Source organism: Trachurus japonicus, chromosome 13 (assembly GCF_045865225.1).
Source record: "Trachurus japonicus isolate A0001 chromosome 13, Traja_1.0".
Lineage (NCBI taxonomy): Eukaryota > Metazoa > Chordata > Actinopteri > Carangiformes > Carangidae > Trachurus > Trachurus japonicus.
In genome coordinates, this window is record NC_140919.1 from 42,010,545 (window position 1) to 42,024,837 (window position 14,293).

At 45.7% G+C, this 14,293-nt stretch overlaps 1 protein-coding gene across 2 annotated transcripts in view; it reads left to right on the forward strand.

Moving 5' to 3' along the window:
- The first annotated feature begins 451 nt into the window (after positions 1-451).
- LOC146976682 (uncharacterized) overlaps positions 452-14,293 on the forward strand; it is a 44,177-nt gene continuing 30,335 nt past the window's right edge. Inside the window, exon 1 of one of the 2 annotated variants that reach the window (XM_085796596.1) lies at positions 452-696. The gene's annotated coding sequence lies outside the window, so the exon portion shown is untranslated. Of the gene's footprint in view, positions 701-14,293 lie in introns of both variants that reach the window. The other variant, XM_085796597.1, reaches the window with a different exon arrangement.

Below are 14,293 nucleotides of genomic sequence, written 5' to 3' on the forward strand. Positions count from 1 at the left end.
CATTGTTCTCTTGCCTTCACGCCCGCACACACACACACACACACACACACTGATACAAAACAATGCCTGAAACGTGAATGGAGCAGCCACCACAGGGAGAGTTGTAAGCTGTTGGCGCGCAGACTCCTGCTGACTCCCTCTCTCCTTCTGTTTCTCTCTATCTCTCTCTCTCATCCTTCTTTCACAATGTCGTCTTTTTAAAACCTCTGTCCTCCCGCGAGAAAATTAACCCCGAGAAGATCCTTTTTTTTTTTCTAACCCCCTTAACTGGGTGATGAAATTTAGGAAGGGAGGAGGAGGAGGGGGGGTTGGAGAGGGCGGGGTTGGTGGTGGTCTCCGTGGTTGCTAAGGGCAACCATAGGGGAGTGAGCAAGGTAGAAGGCGTCCTGTGTTTTGCATGTGTGTGTGTGTGTGCGCACGTAGGACCTGCCAACGTCCCGCTGCGCGACCCCTCGCGCCAATTCCATCTCACACAATTGGCTGAGAGAGAGAGAGAGAGAGAGAGAGAGAGAGAGAGAGAGAGAGAGAGAGAGAGAGAGAGAGAGACAGACAGTGAGAGAGAGACCTAGGCACAGACCAGGAGAGAGAGGGAGAGAGGATGGCTGGGAGGATTTAGCCGCGGCAGCACAACAACAAGCTTATTAGCCTACCTTTCTCTCCGCGCGCTTGGAAACGGATTTACGCACACGAAAAGAGGTTTGTTTGCTTCATTTATTTATTTATTCCTCTTCTGTTCTCTCCATCTCCCCAGCTGATTGCATTCACCTCTTGCACGAGATTCTTTTTTCCCCCCCCACCACCTCACAAATGAACCGTTTTATTTGCCCCAGTTGCCTGCAAGTAGTGGAGGGAGGGAGGCTACAGGTTCCTGCGCGACTGCGTTTAATAGCGATTAGCTGGCGGGTAATTAGCCATTAACGTTCAAATTAACCTGGTAGCGGTAGTGTAGTCGGCTCAGGAGAGACCGGGCTTCTGTCGGTCCTGGTGCAAGAGGGGCTTGTGTTTTATTTGGGGATGGGTTTGGGGGGGTCCGTCGGGAGAGCGCTGCTGCTGCTGGTGGTGGTGGCGGCGGAGGGGGACAATAAACGGGGCTGTTGTTTGGCGACGCCGCGCGCATTGTGCCCCCAAAACCGTTGATCGGGCTGCCTCTGGAGGCAATGAGGGATAATAATAGGCCTCTATTAGAAATGATGGTGATGAAATAGAATTAATTGATTGATTGATTGATTGATTGATCAGTCTGTGGTGAAACAGTCACATGGTCCAGATCTATCCCACCAGAACCTGGATCAATCACAGACTGGCTCCGCTCTGGCTGGATGGTGAATGGACGGTGGGTTTGTATGGGTCTATGTGTGTGTGTGTGCGCGCGGTTGTGTGTTTGTGTGCAGTTTCTTGCAACCGTATAAGGAGCAACAGAGAAATAAAATCAAGATGTTGAATAAAACGCTGTGGTATCTGTGAGAGCTGCTTCCATACTGTAGATATATATAGATATATCGGCGCGTTGGACATTTACAGTCAGATGTTACATTTCTGACATGTGTGTGTGTTTGTCATCTGTTCGTGCGTGTCTGTGACTCTGTATGTGCGCGTGTGTGCGTTCGTGCAGCGCGCGCAGTGTGGAGAAGAACAGTCTCATAGACCTGGATGGCAAAAGCGCATGAAGTTGTTTTTGCGCCTGCATGGACCATGATCACAACAACAACAACAACAACAACAACAACAACAACAACAACAACAACAACAACAATGCAATAAAACCAAGAATATTATACAGTGCGCGCGCTGTAGGGAGAGAGACAGAGCAGAGAGAGAGGGGGGGGACTGGAAGGGGGCGGGGGGAGGAAGAGGAGGAGGAGGAGGAGGAGAAGAGGGGGTGCGAGGGTCTCAGCCATTTTCGATGAAGTGCGTGAAGGAGCGCGCGCACATGGCGACAGACAGACTGAAATCACATCATAATCACAGCCAGGCGACCATGTGTGAAATCACAATGAAACACACAAGTCATCATCATCATCATCATCATTATTCTTCTTATTACAACAATATTATCTGTGTGTGTGTGTGTGTGTGTGTGTGTGTGTGTGTGTGTGTGAAGGAGTTCGGGGTCTGGAGGAGGAAGGTTTCATCCTCTCTCTCTCTCTCCTCCACAATAGACCAGAGCTCCGCTTGTTGGGAATTTGGCGCTTCACTTGTTTTGCTGAATGAGGATTCAGACTGAAGCTGCTCAACACTGTTGTTGTTGATGATGATGGTGATGATGATGATGATGATGATGATGTGGGGGCTTCTCCACGAAGAGTCGCGGCTCTGTTGTTGTTGTTGTATCGCCACTTGATTGTTGTAACGATTCTCCATTGACTGATAAATGTTTAAATTGATCATGTAACGGTGCTCGGGGGGGCGGGGGGTCCATGTGCAGTGCGCCGAGCCCCCCCCCTCACACACACACACACACACAGCCTCGGTCTATTGTTCCCTGGGTGAATCTGATGGAGGCAAACACGTATCAATCGGTCCATTAACACAACCGTCCGCCTCGCAGGTCGTCTGTAAAAATAATAATAATAATAAAAAATAAAATGTGCCGTGATAGTTTCTTCTGATCTCACTCCAGCGACTTCATGTGTGTGTTTAATAGTCCAGGCAGCAGTAAAGTCTGGTGACCTTCTTCATGCTCGGTGTTGTGTCTGTGGACTTTTGTTACTTGCTCCACATTCTGTTATATAACGTTGCTTATGTTTTAATAATCACAAAACGATTACATGTTTTTTTTTTCTTTTTAGTTTTTTATTTGTCTTTTTTGGGGGAGGATGTGGAGAGGAGCAGACGGATAAAAACATGTCGCCATATTAGAAGATTTTTTTTTTTTTGCCCCCCAAAATGGAGGGGGAGGAGGCTCAGATGAGCTCATTAGCAATGCAAATGAGTTTTTTTCTTCAATGGGGGCTCGGGCACCTGCTGTCTCGAGCATGCGCGCGGCTGGATGGCTGAGTGGCTTCCTCCCCCTCCTCCTCCTCCCCCTCTCTCAGCCTCGGGAGCGCGCTTCCATCCCTCCTTCTCATTAGAATTATGTTCTATTTCCACAGGCGCGCCCCCGTTATCGGAGCTTTGACAGATTATAGGCTGTGTGTGTGTGTGTGTGTGTGTGTGTGTGTGTGTGTGTGTGTGTGTGTGTGTGTGTGTGTGTGTGTGTGTGTGTGTGTGTGTACAGTATAGTATAACCCAGTATATATGGATACAGAGGAGCTCACAGGCAGGAACAGCCTCTAGGAGGTGGGGGCGAGAAGAGGCTAATTTAAAAAGAGGAAGATAAAAGAAATGGCATTAATTTACTGTAAAAGAAAGAGAGGAAGAGGAAGAGAAGAGGAGACAAATGAAAGAAAAGTGAACAGTGAGGAACCACCTTCGTTTACTCCCACAGCGATAGAAATATTTCAGCCACTGTGATGTACTTATACATATTGTCTTGTTATTCACCAGCGGCCACTCATGTGTAATGTACAATCTGTTTACAGACACATTATGTGAACATTACTATGAACCATTCGATGGCTGAACGGTTATAGCTGCTGCTTATGGCCAACAGCAGGTCAGGCCAGTGGCTCTGGGACTTTTTCATACTAAGGACCCTAAATTGATATAAATTAGTATATAATTAGTATAATAATAAATAAATGATCCCTCAAGGAGCCCCACTTTCAGAACCACTAGGTTAAATCACAGTGTTCGGAGGTTCGGGCTGATGGGACAAATGTAACACTAAAATACACACGTAGGCTAATTGTTTAATTCATCTCATAAGATAAAACAATTTCCAACTAGGTAAGATACGTTTTTTTTTTCTTAAAAAGGAACATTTGGTGCTGTAGTTAGTCAAAATGAAACTAGACACGGAACGTCATGAAAAAAAAAAGACCCCCAAAAAACAGGCCGTACTGTAGGTCATGTAGCCTATGCAGCAGGTTACAACGACTCTTAATTACGTTTTGTTGCTAGGCGACATCTAGTGGTCGTAGTCCGTATGACAGCAGCAAAGGGAAAAGTGCAGTGATGTAGTATTACTGTAAAGAGAAAAAGTCCATGTCAGGAGCTTTTCATGGAGCGACCGGTCAACAATTCACAGCAATTTGACAGAGGGGAGTGTTCGATTCCCATGTCAGTCGTAAAAGGTACTTGGTTTAACCCACATCACAGTCTTTTCCTAAATGTAACTAAACCACTACCGCTGTAATAGTAGCCACTGGCAATTATCATTGTAACCATGACAACCAAGGTCTGTTTCGTCTGCCAAAGTATTTCATAAGGCGCTTGTATGGGTCGTATCAGAGTGTTGGTAGTTGAGGCTGGAGTTGTTGAATACAGATTTACACAAACCAGAGCACAGAAGCTTCATCATTGTGTATTTTACAGTAACTGGCTGATTACTGTAATGAAGCAGAAATATGAAAGATAAGGTTGATATGAGCTAAAAACGAGGTAAAACAGGTGTCTTAAATCTGCACTTAGGTATAGTTTTAAGACTTAACTATATTTAGCTACTCGCTTTCCACCACAGGTGCATTCCAGCCTGTATAAAAGATAATACAAGAAGGACATAGCCTACACTGTGAACAAATGATGATGTGAACTATCATGTCTGAATGGTCCACTGCAGAAGGTTCTCACTGCAGCTGTTACAGTAAACATGAGTACATATGACACAACTTTCAACTCCTCTGAATCAGTTACAGTATTGGGTTATTGGATTTCTGCGCTGTTCTGTCACTGTGTTGGTGAGAGGGCAGACAGGCAGGTCAGCAGAGCCTCTAACTGACCACAGTCCTGTTCACTGGTCAGTGAGCCACTCGTCTATGGAAACCGTGACACCCCAAACTGGTGAAAAGTGAATAGAAGTTAAGGGTTAAAGGGCAAAAGAAAGAGGAGAATGGAAGAAAGGAGGAGAGGGAAAGAAGCAGGACAGGAGATATAAAGACAAAGCTGAAGACAAAGTAAGAAAAATGAAGAGCGTAATGTTAGAAAAAGGAAAGAGATGAGAAAAGGAGAGTGAGGGAAATGTGAAGAGAAGAGAAGGACAAAGAGACTGGAGGATGGCAAGTCACATTAAAGGATACAGGACAAATGAGAAGCAACAAGAAGAGATAAACAAAGGAAACAAGCATGAGGAGGTGTACGGAAAAGAAAAGAGGGATGGTTAAGAGGTAGAGCAGAGACAAGAGAGGGAGGGCGAACAAATGAGAGGAGAGAAGAGGAAACAAATGGAGGAACAAAGGAGACAGCAGTGGAGGACAGCAGATGAAGACAAAGGAGGGGAAAGGGAGACATGAAGGAAAACGAAGAGCTCATACAGAGGAGGGGAAGAGCCAGATACAAGGGGGAGAAGAGGAAGATGGACAAACTGGACAGGTGTAGAAAGACTAGAGGTAGAGATGGAGATGGTTGTGAACCCATCAGGCAGGTGAGGGGCGTCGGAAGAGGAGGAGCGGGATAGAGGTTGAAGATGGGGCTGTTCGATTTTGCCCAAAAGTAAAAACTCGATTTTCTTCTCTGAAAATTTGTTTTCCGATTACGATTACGATTTTTTTGTTAAATGACAAACTATTTCGTGTGCTGTTTGTGTCTTTTTAAATGGACCTAGAGTCTAATTTAAAAAATTTAATTAAAAAAATATCTATCTATCTATCTATCTATCTATCTATCTATCTATCTATCTATCTATCTATCTATCTATCTATCTTAGCAAAATGCCGACAAGTGTGTGGGGAGAGCAGTGGGAGAGCGTGATGGGAGGAAGGAGGCAGCAGTCATTACCATAATTCAGCGCAGCCCAGATTCATGAATGAGGGGCTGACCGTAATTACCCTAGTTAGAGTAAAAAATCCATTTTTACGATTTCAAAAAATAGATTTTTTACGATTCCAAATAATCGCGATAACGATTTTAAATCGATTAATCGAACAGCCCTAGTTGAAGATGACGCTGCGGGACGGAGGACAAGGAGGAAACTGTTCAGTAACGGACTGTCTGGTTTCCTCCGTCGCTCTCACATCACATGCACATCACCAGGGTCTTCACATTCTGTGCAACACATGAAACCAGCGCGTAGAAACAATTCACCTGGTTGCCGTGCAGGTTGGTCCGTTGTTCACCTGACTTCAGTCTGGAAGAAGATGCTCAGGTTGTCATGGTTTCCTGGTTAGATGACAACGACGACTGTTCACAAGCGAACTTGTATTAAATAATCACGACCGCTGTTGTTTCTGCGTGATGAACAGCAGCACATCTTGGTTTAGCAGCAGGTTGGATTGCATTACCACACTGATGTTCACTGTTCACCACATGGTTTAGCTTGATTTTCATCCATCCAGTCGTCATGACATCATTCATTGATTGGCTGTCTTTTGCTTACATTTTGTATCGATCTGAACACTGGTTTCAGAGATTGAGATGAAGGATTTGCGTTGTGTTCCAGCAGGATGTTGCCTTTTCTCTTTGGGAAACTATGATTTCTTTTTCAAATCAAAAGATTAAAAGATGGAAAATAAAGATCAACATATTATCTAATGTTAAAAAAACGTAGTTTGCAGGGTTATGGCTGATTTATGTTTATTCTGCTAGTTGTTAGCAAAGACAACAGAGCTCAGATGACACGGTGCACAGTTCAGATGCTGCACAGCAGATAGGATGAGATTATTTGACCAGGAAATAAAATGTGAAAAAAAAAAACCTGCTGGAAAGACTTAGAAGATAACATCAAATCGGTATTAAGCTACACACACAGATAACGTGGCCATGGATAAAATATTTAGCTGGCTTTCCAAATCAGCCTCCCCCCCCCCCTCCTCATTGCTATGTTTGCGTGTTTGTGTGTGTATGTGTGTGTGTTTCTCCCCCCAAATCCTAACTGGCATGCCTGTTCGCTGTGGAAAACAGGGTCAGGCTGGAGAAAAAAGAGAAAGAGAGAGCGAGCACATGATGGGCAGATAAAGGCTTGCCTGTGTCTGAGGGAGAAGAGCGAGGAGGATGAGAGGAGGAGGAGGAGGAGGAGGAGGGCAGCGTGATGAAGGGGCCTCTCTGTTGAAGGAGGGAGTCGCGGCTCTATAGAAGGCTCCCATGGCGGACAGAAACAAGGCATTTGCTCTGTGAGTCGGCCTCTGTAACGCCATAATAGGCTCTTATAATGATGCCACTATGGACAGGGAGGTGGGGAGGGGGGGTGAAATACAGAATGTCCCTTTAAACTGGAGGCTTGTTGTGAGGAATGCCTATAGTGAGACGGAGGTGGATGAGCTGCCGCTTGGTTTGGGAAGAACAAGAAGAAGACTGATGTGGTTGTGGGGGTCCAGCTAGGGTCTGGACTGACAGGGACTCAGCTGGTCCTGAGTCACCTCCACCGCTGCCACGTGCTGCTCGCCAACTAACTGGTGGGTTGCTCCGTAGAATGTGGACAGACAGACGAAAGGCTACAAACACCACGTTTACACCTGGCATTAAAGGGATACTTCACCCAAAATTGATAATTCTACTCACCGTCATGTCAAGGAAGGGTCTGGAGAACTTTCAGAGTTATCAAAACGCTTTAGGAGTTCCAGAGGGGGTCCGGCTGGCAACAGATTTTCACATAATGGCGGCGGATAGAGTTCAGTTTTGAATGGTCCAAAACACACACTATGAAACATCCAGATACCTCCATACTGCTCGTCTGTACTGACCCAAGTGTCCTGAAGCCGCCACATGAAAAAGTTGTTCGGAAAAAATTAATTTGATCTCTGTTTTTATCCTTGTTGTAGCAGCAGCTCCCAGTGGCTGTGTGAGATGTTCTTCCGTGTTTACAACATACATCCAATAGTTTACGAACATCTCGCAGCAAATCTCTGGAGGTATTTGGATGTTTCATAGTGTGTGTTTTGGACGATTCAAAAGTGAACTCTATCTGCCGCCATTATATGAAAACACATTGCCAGCCGGACCCCCCCTGGAACTCCTAAAGAGTTTTGATGACTCTGAAAGTTCTCCAAACCCTTCCTTGACATGACGGTGAGTAGATGATGGGTGAATTATCCCTTTAACATGTGTCCACATTCAGATCCGATTGAGATCCGATCACATATTTGCATGGGTAAATTAAAAAAGGAAAAAGAAGAAATTCAGTATTTCCGCCCACGTTGTGGTCACAATACGTCCCTGACCACCTTCGGAGGTGGTTTGGCCGATCGGATCACAACCCGTCCTCACTGTGTCTTGGGTACGTTTACACCTGTACTTTCATCTGGTCAAACACTATCCAATTGCAATCCGATCACTGAAAACATGTTAATCCCAGGTGCAAATGGGGTAAAAAGATTGGTACCACGATGCACCTCCTCCTCCAGACGCCCCCACACTTTCAGTCCTCCAGCCCATTACAAACGATGAATGTTTTATTGTAGTTCAACAAACATCCAGGAGCTTCAGTGAGTAAGATGGATGTTTGAGATGATGGATCGCGGATGGACGCAAACCGACAATCACTCTGCAAATATGTCACGGTGTAAACCCGTTTTGATTGGCCAATCCACTGTTTCCCTCCTGATGCATTCGGTCAGATTCAGGCAGAAATTGCCACTAGACTGAATCAGCTCAGAGACGTATGTGTTCGTTTGCGTTTGTAATGTGTAGAAGATGATTTAGTTTATGGTGCAGAATCTCCCACAGCTGTAAAGTCACAGTGCTGATGTCCACACTCCAGATGTGTTCTGTTATGATGACTGAATCAGCCTGTAGGATGACTTAACGAGGCAGAGAGATGATAAACAGCATCCAGTCCACTTCTCACCTGAGCTGATCATTTCTAACGGCTTACCAAGTTAAACTTCCAGTCGTTGCTTTATATCATCAGAGTTTTTTTATCTGTTGTGTTAATTAACCAATTTAGAATCATAAATATATGTCAGAGCTCAATTGAAACAATCATGAACAGCTGTAACAGTAATGATGAAAAAATAGTTGTGAGCCTGGTAACAGTCATAAAAATAAAAAAATCAAACTGATCAATGTTGTGCTTTGAGCTTTTGCTCTTCACGTCACATTCACATCCAGATGTATCAGCAGCCAGCAGCTGGAAGACGAAGAGTGTGGATGTGGAGGGACGAGGGGGGACGGGGGGGTCGTCCTGCCCAGCTGGAGCACCCATGTAAACAGCTTCTGTAGGTGTGTGGATGGGCTCAGCTGGCCTGCAGTCTGTCGTGTGTCTGACAGCCTACACACATCTACAACCGAGATGTCAAATGCTTGAGATTTTAATGAGGAAAAACCATTTTAAACTTTCCAACCAGTAGTGAGTTTGTTCTGGAGGGAGCTCGAGCTTCTCATTAAAAACTCATTGAGACCTACATGAGCATCAGACTGAAAATCACTCTCTGATTCCAGTTGCTCCAGCTGTTGTGTAAGATCTAAGTTCATTTTTTAATAGAGACATGGATAGAAAATCATCTGTGTACACTTCATCACAATCAGTTCCTAATGAGAAGACAAAACTCTCTGTGAGTAGGAATGATCTGTTCAGGTTCATGTGATAAATGATCTGCCATCATCATTCTTGTTCTTCAGCATCTTTGATGGATCCTGATTGGCTGACTGTTAGTAGTTGTGCTCCTTTTCCATTTCCCCCACACATGTTTTCATTCATAGTAACAAAGTAATGCTGGTAGTGATGACTTTATGTGGAGATGTTTCCTTTTTTTTTCAGCACATGCACAAAGCTGATGTGGTGAATTGTATTTTTAGCATGCTCAGAAATCCTCTGCTACTTTTCTATTTCATATTCTCTGCTACTGGGAAATCTGACAGCATTATTTCTGAGTTGAGCCTTGTTGCTGCTGCTGAGTGAACTTGCACAATACGTCTCCAAAATGGACGCAGACACAGACGGTGGACACACAGTGGAGTCTGTTTATACTACACTGTGTTTCTGCATATGCATGTGGCCGTGGGAAGGCGAAGGTAACTTGCATTAGTGAGCTTTGGCGGCTCTAAGTTGTGAGAAGCTGGAGGCAGACTGTGACAGTGACATCATGTCAAAACAGCAGCAGCCTCATTTTTTTCATTTCAGACAGCAGCCCAGACCTGATTTGATTTGATTTGATCAGATTTGGTTTTATGTGTTGTGAAGACGTGCGGCTGATATACTGTCCTGCTCTTACTGTAGCTGCTCTGTGTGTTTAACCACATATAGTATCTTGTATCTTCCTTCACGTGTGAACCTATAGGAGAGCTTTGCGTGCAGCCCACTCCTGAGCCCTCTGATGGATTTAACAGGCTTAAATCAAGTGTCATGTAATTTGAAACTTTATTGCTCCCTGCGGGGAAATCCTCTTTCACTTGACCCTCTGAGAGCAGAGGGTCAGAGGTCAGGAGAGAAGGTCAGGGGCAGAGCAGGACTCCAACCTGCAGGTGTAGGGTTCTGCTCAAGGACACATTGACTGACTGACTGGCTGACTGGCTGGGTGGCTGGGTGACTGACTGACTGACTGGCTGACTGGCTGGCTGGCTGGCTGGCTGGCTGGGTGACTGACTAGCTGGCTGGCTGGGTGACTGACTAGCTGGCTGGCTGGCTGGTTGGCTGACTGGCTGGGTGACTGACTAGCTGGCTGGCTGGGTGACTGACTAGCTGGCTGGCTGGCTGGTTGGCTGACTGACTGACTGGCTGGCTGGCTGGCTGGCTGGCTGGCTGGCTGGCTGGCTGACTGACTGGGTGAGTGGCTGACTGGCTGGCTGGGTGAGTGGCTGGCTGGCTGGCTGGGTGAGTGGCTGACTGGCTGGCTGGCTGGCTGGCTGGGTGACTGACTGACTGACTGGCTGGCTGGGTGGCTGACTGGCTGGCTGGCTGGGTGGCTGACTGGCTGGCTGGCTGGGTGGGTGACTGGCTGGCTGACTGGCTGGCTGACTGGCTGGGTGGGTGAGTGGCTGGCTGACTGACTGGCTGGCTGACTGGCTGGCTAGGTGGCTGGCTGGCTGACTGGGTGACTGGCTTGGTGGGTGAGTGGCTAGCTGACTGGCTGGCTGACTGGGTGGGTGACTGGCTAGCTGGCTGGGTGGGTGACTGGCTGGCTGACTGGCTGGCTGACTGGCTGGGTGGGTGAGTGGCTGGCTGACTGACTGGCTGGCTGACTGGCTGGCTAGGTGGCTGGCTGGCTGACTGGGTGGGTGACTGGCTAGCTGGCTGGGTGGGTGACTGGCTGGCTGACTGGCTGGCTGACTGGCTGGCTGGGTGAGTGGCTGACTGGCTGGCTGGCTGGCTGGCTGGCTGGGTGAGTGGCTGGCTGAGTGAGTGGCTGGCTGGCTGGCTGGCTGGGTGGGTGGGTGGGTGACTGGCTGGGTGGGTGGGTGAGTGGCTGGGTGAGTGGCTGGCTGACTGTGTGGCTGGGTGAGTGGCTGGCTGACTGGCTGGCTGGCTGGCTGAGTGAGTGGCTGGCTGGCTGGCTGGCTGGGTGAGTGCAGGTGTTGGCTGAAGGTTTACATCATAGGATCAGCATGTTAACAGACAGAATCTGTGTTTTCAACAAAAGGAGCTGCTGGAATACCAAACTGGAACCTACTGTCGTGGGTTTTTTTTAAAAACAGCAGCAGCTAAAGTTATCTCATTTTTCAGAGTGGGACGACTGAATTTAGTTATCTTGATGAGATCAGGTTCGGTCGTCTCAGACTCATGTGAACTGGTCTTTTCATTGACTGCTAACAGTCACTGTGGATCTGGAGGGCACACAATTAGCTGCCAGCATGTCATCTATGGGATATCTGCATATGTAGCAGAGATATGTGCATTCAAGTGAGGTGTGAAATTTATTCTATTTCGATATGTTTTAAAATCCATTACAAGACTTGTGTCCAATCATCCTCACAGTGGATCTTTGAGGCTTACCACATTCTCCATGTTAGCATGCTAATTAGCACTTAAGAAAGCACATTAAAGACAGATGGGGATGATGTCAGTAGTTTTATGGATATTTGATAATAAGCAATAAAAGATTTGACAGTGACTACGTTTACATGCAGTCAAAAACCCCGGCCATGTAGACACCAATAACCCTTTTGGAAAAAAACCGTGGGTTACTCCTTTTCTAACCCGAATATTTAGTCATGTATACGCCTATTGGGATATCCCCATGGAAAGGAACATTCATTTGTGTTCTGCACATGTTCTATTAGCAAGGAATCTTGGTCTTTTGAGTACAGGAACTACTTGTTGTAAACATGGCGAAAAGCAAGAAAACACCACATTGGCTCAATTGATTACAATGACCATGATTACAGGATTAGCCCTGTTTGCTTACGCATGTAAACGGGTTATTCTGAATGTTTCAGAAACCGGAATATTGACCTTAACCCAGGGGTGTCAAATATACGGCCCACCCACCAAAGGGTCCACTCAGGCCCAGGGGATGAATTTGCCAAGTGTGAAAATGACATTGAAGAAGAGGCATGATATTGTTGCAATTACATGTATTTTTTCTTCTACTTCTTTGCACTAAAACAAAGGGAAACATTTAGAGTTGTCGTTATTCATAGGTTATAATGTTATCATTTCACTGGTCCAGCCCACTTGAGATCAAATTAGCTGGCCCCTGAACTAAAATGAGTTTGACAGCCCTGCTTTAATCTGAATATTGATTGCATGTAAACATAGTCAGTGTTTTCATTCATGGGACAAACTAGTTTATACATTAACTTACATGAGACACCATGGATCTTTCCAGAAGCTCTCCAGCTACCAATTTGTTGCCTCCCTGCCCCTTGTGATTATTATTTGTTAGCTCTAGAAACTTCAAATGTTTGACTTGGATGAACTCTTATGCCCTTTTAGATGAGGTCTTTACTGGCGACCTCAGCAAACACATGTTTGTATTGTACTACAGAAATTCCTCTTTTCAAAAATGCAGAGCTTCATCTTCCTTTCTTTCCGGGAATAATCGGGAACAAACACTCGGCTGTGAACCCGGCGCAGAAATCTTGCTCACCAGTTCATTTTTTTTTTGCTGAAGGAATGGAGTTGAAAATAAATGGACCCTAACAGCGTTGCACATGAAAGCTTTTCCAGAGCACCCCCCTCCCACCGCTGCCCCTGATGCAAAACTACGACAGCAGGGATAATTAGGGAGTTGTACTGTTGAAAATATAGGTCTGCATGGTAATGAGGGCACAACTGCAAAAAAAAAGAAAGAAAAAAAAAGCCTTCAATTCCGCTCAAACTGTTAGAGAGCTGCAAAGAAGACAAGTGGCTTTGAGGCAGATATGGAGAAAAGAATTTACTACAGTCTGTGGATTAAAAACACATCACACACACTGTTTGGTCTCCACAAGGCCATGACATCGGCAGTCATTGAACAACAGCCACTTGTAACACTGCTAAAGAGAACAACAGTGTCTGACCCTGAGTCATTTTAACTGTATACAGGTTTCACAGTTCTTTCACTTACACTACTAATTAATCACTTGATTTATAAAATGTTTTGTTCATTTGAAGTGGCTTCTCAAAGATATAAATTTAAATGTAAATGTCCCATGTCTAAGAGTCACTAGCTGTCTGTCCTCAGCAGTTACATAAAGGTGATTGAGCCTGTTTCCAGAGTGTACAAGTGTTGCAGGTTTGATATATTTGCAGTGTTGTGGTGACATTTCTATGTCCTATTGCTGCAGCTTTATGTAAGGAGGATAGTGTAGCTTTTGGTATTATTGCTCATCGTAAGTGTGTTTCAAAACAAGACAGCAGCTCCAGTGTCCTTGGTAAAATGACAGCAGTCTGTCACCTGTACCTGTTGTATTAAAGAGGAACTAGGCACGATTTTTACCTTAATTAAACAGCTTCGGAGTCATTGTGATGGTTAAATGACTTGTTACAGGGAGAACGGAGGCTCTCTGCCTTCCACCTGGAGCCTCTTGGCCGAAAACCAACCTTGTAAGATCAGAGCCTCCGACCCAGTGTCCCAGATCTGGTATCGCCGGCACCACGACACAAACACACACACCCCGTAATCCCTAATCTCTTGTTTATGACAGAGAAGACTGCACAAAGATACACATAGTATGTTACCCACATTGGTAGACATGGCTCCATGGATTGGATTGCCTTCGCTGAAAACAAATGCACATGGCCAGAGGGGGAGGGACGGAAATCTGCATGTAAAGTCAGAAATCTGAGATTAAAGTCAGAATTCTGAGGAAAAAGGTCAGAACTCCCTTTTTTTCCCACAGCGACCCTAATCCTCTTGAGTTTGAGTTTTTACGAGAAGAAGAAAGAAAAGCGACCAAAACA